Source organism: Misgurnus anguillicaudatus, chromosome 19 (genome assembly GCF_027580225.2).
Source record: "Misgurnus anguillicaudatus chromosome 19, ASM2758022v2, whole genome shotgun sequence".
NCBI classification, from domain to species: Eukaryota; Metazoa; Chordata; class Actinopteri; order Cypriniformes; family Cobitidae; genus Misgurnus; species Misgurnus anguillicaudatus.
The window spans coordinates 38,918,337-38,927,991 of record NC_073355.2 but is presented as its reverse complement, the minus strand read 5'-3'; the positions used below and the strand labels follow the sequence as shown (position 1 = coordinate 38,927,991).

Genomic DNA, 9,655 nt, shown 5'->3' with positions numbered 1-9,655 from the left:
GGCACCCGACCAACGTTTTCAAATAACCCGCCCGCAACTCGGACTGCAAAAAAATAAATATACCCGCTCCCAGGCCCGCATTTTTTTAAAAGTAGTAATTGTTTAAAATAGTTAACTGGCATTTTTATTTCAAATGACCCGACCGACCGCGACCCGCATATCATAAAAAAACATTTTTGGATGACTCGTAACTGCAGGCACCCGCTCATTTCGGATCAACCCGCGCATTACTGATGGGAGAGGATTTGTTTGCAGATCAATGCAGCATTCCCGCTTGTGTCGCGGACGACTGAGAGGCGGTGGTATGAATTACAATTGCAGTCATTATTATATCATTATAATATTAATAATATCATTATTGTTTCATGTAACTCTAAAAACTTCCTGCTTGTCATGAATGTAATGAATTATGAAACAAATGTCATAAAAATATGCTTACATTAAAGTGTGCTTTTAAGTCTAGGCAATGCTTTTGAGTTGGTGAAACTGTCCATGTTAAGGAGGATCAGCACCTAAGGCATTTTAAGATCCTTTGTGAATAGGTCTTAGTAAGTTAGAAGTCCTCTCGACTTCTTTTAAGCTGTCCCAGACTTAGGTGCTACTTTTAGGGCTAAAATGCTTTGTGAATTACTTTTAGTGAAAAAAATTAGGAGTCCTAAAGTTAGGAGTGACACGCCCATTATTTTTAGGAGTTGCTCCTAAATTCGCCCGTTAGGAGCTACTTTTAGCCTTAAAATTCTTTGTGAATACGGCCCCAGGTCAAAAAGAGAACATGTAAATCATAAAATGAACATGTGATTTATCTTATTTAAGCCCTGTGTTATGTGTCCTGTGCATAAAATGTGTATAAATGCCTTTTTTAATGTGTTGCTTAAATGTTACGCTGGCCCTTTAAGGAACGGGACTGTAATGCTGCGGGAAGTTTTTTGTTTACTTCCTGTGTACAGCGTGGTTCACAACGCAGTTTAGAGAGTGCACGTGCAGTGGGGAATATAGCATCCAACACAAAGAAACACAAAATAAGAATACTATAGTGAGATATAGTGAAGCTAAAAGCTTTTGAGTGTTTTATGTTATTTGGATGGCTGTGTATTTTGCTGATTGACGGCGATTTCTGTTGAGATACATCTCGTGTGGTGTGTAAATAGCACGGAATTGATTCTCAAAGAAGCGTAAGTGTTTACATATAATCAGTATACGAAGAGTTCTGAGTATATGATTATTGAGGTTTGTGTGTAATTTTATGTGGACCAGTGATATTGAAACATAGTTATTCTGTTTCATTAAGAGGGGAGAAAGTGCTTCGTAAGCCTTCTGTGTGTTTCCTGGGGAGTGTGAAGCATCAGAGTAAGTGTTGTTTACCTTAAATAATTTCACAAAAGGGGTTCATGTGTCATGTACATGCATGTTTTATTAAAATGAGTGCAATTATAGTGTTGTTTTCATGTCATGTGTTCCAAATGTAAAAGCAAAGTTCTGTATTCTGTTTCTTTTATAGCCTATATGCAGAGAAAGAACGAGTCTGTCATATGCTGTGATAGTGTGTGCATGTGTAAGAGAAAGTGTTATATTATACTTTTAATGTTTGAGCTGTATTAATCACACAAAAAGATGTAACATGTTATGAATGACTGTGTTTTCATGTATTCTCATGTTACTTAAGCAGCCTTATTTAGTCTTCTGTGGATTCAGGTGTTATATTCACTGTAAAAAGATTCCTGTAGAAATTACCAGTGGGGAACCTTCAGGGCCTTCTACGCCTTCAGAGAAGGCCTAAAAAAATTAATAAAAATATTTTTTATAATAATACTAATAAATAATAAAGTATTCAATAAAAATATGTTTTTACATGTTTAAATTTATATTTAATTTAATTTAATACATGTAATATATTTTCTCTCATCTATGTTCTAACGTTAAGCTTACTGTCAGGTTTATATCCAATCAGAATCGTCTGTCTCTATTAAGGCCCGGTAAACTGGCTCATTCATTGGTTAGGACTTCAAGAATCCCAAGGAAGGCCAAGCTATGTGTTTTGGTGTGGAGAGTGACGGGCAAATCGACCAATCACGCTTTGATTTCAAGTGGGCGGGTAAAAAACAAAGCATTGTAAGCCTTCATGAAGTCCTAATCATGCAACAAGCTGGATGCGAGCTGCCGTAAAACACCAAAGAAGAAGAAGTCCTAATCATAGACCGTCTAATGGCCCGAATCTCTGCGGTGAGAGTGGTTGAGGTAAATGCAACCCATTCTCACCAAAAAGCGTACAAATGACACGCAGTGTCATTATCGTGCAATAGATACGCCAAATTCCGATTTTGCGTGCATATGATACGCCAGTCCTTCCCATTCACTTGTATGGCGGGTCGTTTCGTGACGTTTTGTTTATTGTTTTCTCATTTGTTTTCTGTTTTTTTTTACCATTTTCGCTTGTGTTTAGGGTTAGAACAACTTTTTGTTATATAAAAATGACATCCTAACCCAAACCCCAACTCTAACCCCAACTCCAAGCGACCATGGCTTAAATATAGATAAAAACATAGAGAAACCTGTATATTAAATAACCTGCTTAAATAAATGTGAAATCTAACCCTAAACCCAAGCGAAAATGGTTTAAAAAACAGAAAACAAATGAGAAAACAATAAATAAAACGACGATTCGCCATATAAGTGAATGGGAAGGACCGGCGCATCACATGCACGCAAAATCGGAACTTGGCGTATCTATTGCACGATAATGACACCAGGGGCGTCATGCACCATTTTTTTTTAAGGGGGCACAGTGTGCAAAGCTCACAGAAATTTGTGCATACACATACATCAAACGAATTATATTATAGAGCTTTCAGTCTTTTCCATGGCACTTACATTTCTAACATTCTAAACGCCCCTGCCATAGTGCAAAAACCTCCAAAATAAAAGTGTTGACTAACTTTCATATCAAATACTATTCAATCGGATTAATGACATATTGGCATCATATTTACATCTGAAACGGCATGTGTCCTATTTACGTTTTGTTTAATGACTTTAATTCTGTCATTAATGCATTTTTCACAACAACTGGCAAAAATTCTTCGTACAAGAAGGCCATTCTCAAATAACGAATCTATAACCACATATGTGTACAAACTCCACCAACCTGTACAAAATCATACTACGATTGCACGGATGTAACTTACACTTACTGACAACAATACGGAAGCAATGCAAATGAAAAACAACAACAATAGAACAATAGAAATCATGGTTATTTAAAATGCTTTTCAAATAATTCTTAACTAAGTACAACTCCAGCAACACATAAACTAAAACAAGATAATATCAAAACAAAACATACTATGACATCCCTTAACAAATCTCGTCACGACAACCGCCAAAACCACTAAACACACAAGACTTTTAATGATGTGATAGAGCACACATATCCAACTAAAACACTAAATCAAACTCTTAGTATAACAGAGCTAAATGCAAAAACAAGTCTTACCTTTTGTCGTCGTGCAGTTTTTATTCCACAAGTGGACATTCAAAAATGCGCGCAACAATTCTCAGTGGAAGAGAACATGTTTATTTATCCACAGAGCAAATCATATTACTTCTGGAATATGCAATATGCAAAGCGCGAGTGTGGGGGAGAACCATGAGTTTGTTTAAATGTTAAAACAAAAAAAGGAATTACTTGCGAAAATACAGATTATAAAAGCAGCGGTCATCATGAGACCTCCTGCAGCGCGAAACCCACTATAGATTGTGTTCGACAGGCTGATGACGTCAAAGTACCGCGAGGGTGAGTCGAGGAATCATCTGAAGAGTTTGATTTCAAACCGCTTTCGCGGCACGTTGATGTCATCCGCTTGTCGGTTCCAGTGTTATAGCATGAAGTCGAACACTCGTGTAAATGATCCTTATTAGTGATGTACCAATGTTTAGATATGTTCTACTCAAAATATTTTAAATTATCTTGAATGAGCATCATTATAGCCTGTTGATTTCTGGAGTTTTGTCTAAATGCTAGGGTATGGCAACTGCCATACCCTGCCATACGCAAACGCCGCCCCTGCTACTAATATAAGGTCGAGACGGTCACATTTTAAACCATACAATTTCTACACAGAGGAGGTTAACAACACATTACCGTACTGGGGATTTGGAAATGTTGTGAGCGTGTCTTACACGTTTTAATTCCCAAATGCAGCCAGGCAGCAGCAACAGCTAAGCTCGTGTGCGCGCGCAGACGCTGACGTCTGCGGCTGCGCCTACTGCAGCACCTGCCGCCAGAATAAAGTAATGTACACGATCAAAACACTATCAAAACTCTGAAAAGTGACACGGATGCAGCACAAAATTGACAATTTGGGCATTTTAAACAGATTAAAAGATTAATGGACGCTTTTTTATTTTTGAGGTTGCTTGCAAAATCCATTTGGCTCAAAAATCCAAGGGGGCAGCTGCCCCCTCAGTTTCAATGGGCATGACGCCTCTGACGATGCCTATTCTGTAATTTAACTTTGCGTGCTCAGAATTTTTACACGTTCACTGTATGATTTAACGAAATACGAATAGCCTAGTATTATATTCTGAATTTTAAAATTTATGAAAAACAAACTACTCTCAATTTATTTTGGTGTTTTTTCCCCCATGCTCACTTGTCTCCATTTTCCTGTTTTTAAGAATTAAGGCGGTGTAGTAAGTAGAACCTATCCATTAAATTTGTGACTTTCATTTATTGCACCATGCGTAATTGCGCATGGAGAGGCATTTGCACTTCATTGCATATTTTGAAGGCCCAGCTGAAGTACTCACGGTTCGCCACTGGAAATTACAGTATTACTGGCAGCTGGTTGCCAGTAACTTGCTGTGGATTTTAATTTATGTTGATTACCTGCCACAGTTTGTTCAAAGTTAAATGAAGATTGAACATTAGCAATTCTTTGTCTTAATAGAATGGAAATAAAATAACAGCCTCAAGCAAAGCATTCTGGGAAACAAAATCTGAAGGAAAAAACAGAAAACGGTTGATGAGGATTTTTGGTTCCCAGAATGCTTTGCATGAGGCTGTTGTTTTATATTTTTGTTCTGTGAGACGGAGACTTGTTCATGTTTGATGTTCATTTAACTTTGAACAAACTGTTGCCAGTAAATAACATGGAGTTGAGTTTACGGTGGGTTGCTGGCATCCAGCTGCCAGTGGTACTGTGATTTCTACGGAATCTTTTTACAGTGTTCATGTGTCTGTTTGTTTTCTAAAATTAAGGGCTGCTACCGTTGTCTATGTTAGCTAGTTAAATAAAGAGAATTCTGTCTTTTACTAAAAAGAAGGACATACACATTGTGATAAGAGAAGCAAACTTTATTGTTTTATTTTATTTCCACAAACTTTATTTACAAGCTTTACCTTTCCATCTCTACATCTCCAAAGTTTGCAAAATTAACGCTGCACTGCTTAACGTGCAGTCTGAAATAAAAGATCCCCGTTTAAATTTTATATCCTGTGTCTGGTGTCAACACTAATCCATCTCCCGGGCTACATATAAATGTATGCACACTGGTGGCGCCTGCCGGCTGCTGTCCGCTGTGACTCTGGACACTGCTCAAATCCCATAGTTTCAAAAGTTTAACATTAAATAACATCATATTTGTCCCAAATCGCGATTAACATCGGCTGCTCACATATATTTTGCATTTTGAAGTAGATGCTATCTGAATAAGCTTGCGCTATTTAATGTGCAATTCCAGTGTACGTTCCATTAGAGTTGTCTTAGATGTGCGCTTCTTGTCTGGTGTGCGATCCCCTTTATACTCACTCGTTTTAGAGCAACACCTTATAAGCACCACCACACTCACAAATGCATACAGTTTGCATCAACATATAAATAAGACCATTCTGAAAGACTGCTTATTTGATATAATCAAGGCAGTTTGTTATAGTACTTATTACAGTATAGTTAAAGTATTTAATAAACTCTTTCAGTCCATGGCTAACACATTCATGAAAGGAGAATTTTATTATTTATTATCTTTCAATTTTATTATTATATCTATTGATTTCAAACATTACCAGAGAGTAGTTTAATGGTGTAAATAGTGAAATGCACATTAAAGATGACATGAATTACCTTTAGGATCCAATCCAATAAAATCTTTATAAAACATATATATAAAAAAATGAACACATTTCAGAAAGGGAAGTTTAAAGGAATAGTCTACTCATTTTCAGTATTAAAATATGTTATTACCTTAACTAAGAACTGTTGAATCATCCCTCTGTCATCTGTGTGTGTGCACGTAAGCACTGGAGCGCGCTGCTACGCTACGATAGCATTTAGCTTAGCCCCATTCATTCAATGGTACCATTTAGAGATAAAGTTAGAAGTGACCAAACACATCAACGTTTTTCCTATTTAAGACGAGTAGTTATACGAGCAAGTTTGGTGGTACAAAATAAAACACAGCGCTTTTCTAAGCGGATTTGGAAGAGTGACTATATTTTATGGCGTGGTAGCACTTTTGGGAGTACTTCGACTCGCCTGAAAAGTCCGTTCCCCTTCTCACTCTCATAATGGGAGAGGGAGGGTGTTACTGCGCCGAGTCGAAGTACTCACAAAAGTGCCACTACGCCATACAACATAGTCACTCCTCCAAATCCGCCCAGAAAAGCGCTATGTTTTATTTTGTACCACCAAACTTGCTCGTATAACTACTCGTCCCAAACAGGAAAAACGTTGATGTGCCTGGTCACCTCCAACTCCATCTCCGAATGGTACCATTGAATGAATGGGGCCAAGCCAAATGCCATCGCAGCGCAGCAGCGCGCTCCAGTGCCCACGCGCACACACACAGATGACAGAGGGATGACCCAACAGCCCTCAGCCAAGGCAATAACACACTTCAATATTGAAAATGAGTAGACCATTCCTTTAACACTTTGAAGCACAAGCAAACTGGAGAAAGCGGAACTGCTGCTGGATTATACCAAAAACCCTTTAGGAAATCAAGATAATGTTATTTTAATGCATATATATATATATATGTTAAGGTTAACATATATATATATATATATATATATATTATATATGCATTAAAATAAGATTATCTTGATTCAAACGATCAAGATAAAAAGCAAGCAAAAACAGAAACACTATAGACCCAATACAGTCCGGCTATAAGCAACAGCAACACACTTCTACCATAAATAACCTTGAATTTGGTTACATGCCGCTTTGCCTTGGAGAAGTACTATATTTCATCATGTAAGCAACAGGTTCAAGGTATTTACTTTCATTTCATTTACATGTTCTAAACATACACATCGTCTATTCTTGGGCTATGGTTGGACGTTGATTAGACTTTCAATGACAACCCAAATTTTGCCCAACCCAAGTTTTAGCCAAAATTGCTTGCTGGGTAGCCGGTGAATGCGGAAGACGGTTTTTATAATTAGTGGCTATTTTTTAATGAACATGCAGTTTTGCAGTCAGAACTAATTTACTTGTTTTAGATTCAGCCTGTGCACGTCTTTCATTGCAATAAGAAGTTATGGTTCAGCTCTTTGACACAGGTATTTAAACGCATCAACATTCACAACGAGAAATGTAGGAACACTTGACTGAAGCAGATGCGTCTTATAAGTGAACAGTTTCCTCATTAGGGCAACATACGAAACCCTCCCGTGCCCAAAAAACCTCCACCAATGGCTTGGAACAGAACAATCCTGTGATCTCTGCGGGACCATCAACGCCTCACTTCAGCATGTTCTATCAGGTTGTAAAACAGCGCTGATACAAGGTTGGCTTAGATGGCGGCACAACCAAGTGCTTAGGAAGCTGGCAGAGGTGCTGGAGAAAAGTCGTCAGGAGGCACACCAGCAAATTCCAACACAGAGGCGATTCAGAATCCACTTCCTTAGGCAGGGAGAAATCGCAAGGCATACCAGCAAGAGACTACCCGCCAAGTAATTAACATCAAGGGGGGGGTGGAATGAAATGACAAGACAAGGCTTGGGGAGATAATTAGGTTTTGCTGCAGGGGGGTGTCAGGGAGACGTCCCTGGTCACCGTGCCGCCACCAGGAGACGTTCTGGGACAAGGGGCGAAACGTTAATGAGTGGTGGTCCACAGCTGAAGATCCTGCAGCAAAATCCTCGATTTTGCGGCACGTTTTCTTAAAAAATGCGACGGAATATGCGGGATATTTATGCAATTTATGCGATGTAATTGCGGGAATTTGCGAAAATTGCGGAACTTGCAAATACCATTGTTGCCAATTTGGCGACTTTGTCACTATATTTAGCGACTTTTCAGACCCCTTTAACGACTTATTTTCAAAAAAGCGACTAGCGACAAATCTAGCGACTTTTTCTGGCGTTGTTGGAGACTTTTGGAGACTTTTTACGTGACATTCACTCTTCTCAATGAGCAGCTACCGCTGCGTCTGTGGGCTCCACCCCCGTCCCAAAGCATTCACAGGCGGTCTAGTCCTCGCACAGCAGAGCAGAGTCTCTCCCAGCTGCAGTCAGGGCAGGAGAAGTGGTTATCTATCCGTGTCCAGACGGCATAATCGTGCAGGCGGATCCCACAATGGCTTACATTAATGGCGAGATGTAAATGTAAAATGGTCTTTGAATAAAATGAATCACTGTACATAAAATAAATGTACTTGAGGGAGCTGAGCAGCAGCACATTTAGAACAGACAAACTGTACGGAGCTGATGCGTTAATGGGCTATTTACCTACAAAACAACGTTTCCCATCATTTATCAGTGTATGTTTTGAAACTGGACTGTTTGGCCATATAAACATGAACATACACACATTTCGTTTTATGAGAACATAAGCAGATAAACAAACGAAAAAACATTTTCAAGCATTCATGTGTATTAAAATAACATTTTTGACAGTTCAGAGAGAAAAAGAAACGTGAAATAATGTAGTAAGCCAATGTAGTAGGAATGCAAATGCGACGTGATGACGTCAATGTTATGCAAATGACGCAATGACGTAATCTAGCGACATTTGGCAACTTTCCTAGCAAGCTTTGGCTACTTTTCATTGGAAAATAGTTGGCAACACTGGCAAAAACTGCGGAAACTTGCAAAAGCTGCAATGATGTTCACGTCACATAATCACGTCACTTCATAATGTTCCCATGGCAATAGAGGACACGGCTGCCCTTTTGGGAAGTAAATGCAACATTTTTCAACTTTCTGCTAATATATATGTGACGTTTTGCTACGAAAATGCGGAGATTATGTAATCATGCAAGCCCCGCATATTTTGTGTGCGGAAATATGTAATTAATGCGGCGAAAGTGCGTCGTATTTGGAAAAAATGCAGCCCCGCATAAATATGCGGACTTTGGCTGATTATGCAATATCTCTGCGTGCACACCTTTAGCCTGGAGAAGAAGATGGAGTTGATGAAAAGTAACCTTGCCGCAGGTGAATTGATCATTCCTACTACAGGAGTGGGAAAATCAGAGGTCTGAAAAGTGTTTGGAGTGGTGCTGGATTCTGATGGAAATTCTACAGGTTATGTGGAATGCTCAAAATGCAATGTGTTGACATTGGGTTATTTTTAACCCAGCATGTTTTCTGTCCAACATTTATCCATTATGGGTCAAAAATAACCCAGACATTTTTAAAGTGAAGTAAAAT

General features: G+C 38.7%; 1 long non-coding RNA gene across 1 annotated transcript; it reads left to right on the top strand.

Annotated features, from left to right (window-relative positions):
• The first annotated feature begins 760 nt into the window (after nt 1-760).
• LOC129435899 (uncharacterized) lies at nt 761-1,559 on the top strand. The gene is made up of 3 exons (XR_012359358.1): nt 761-1,172; nt 1,289-1,347; nt 1,510-1,559. It is a non-coding gene; the product is annotated as an uncharacterized lncRNA (long non-coding RNA).
• Nucleotides 1,560-9,655: the final 8,096 nt, after the last annotated feature.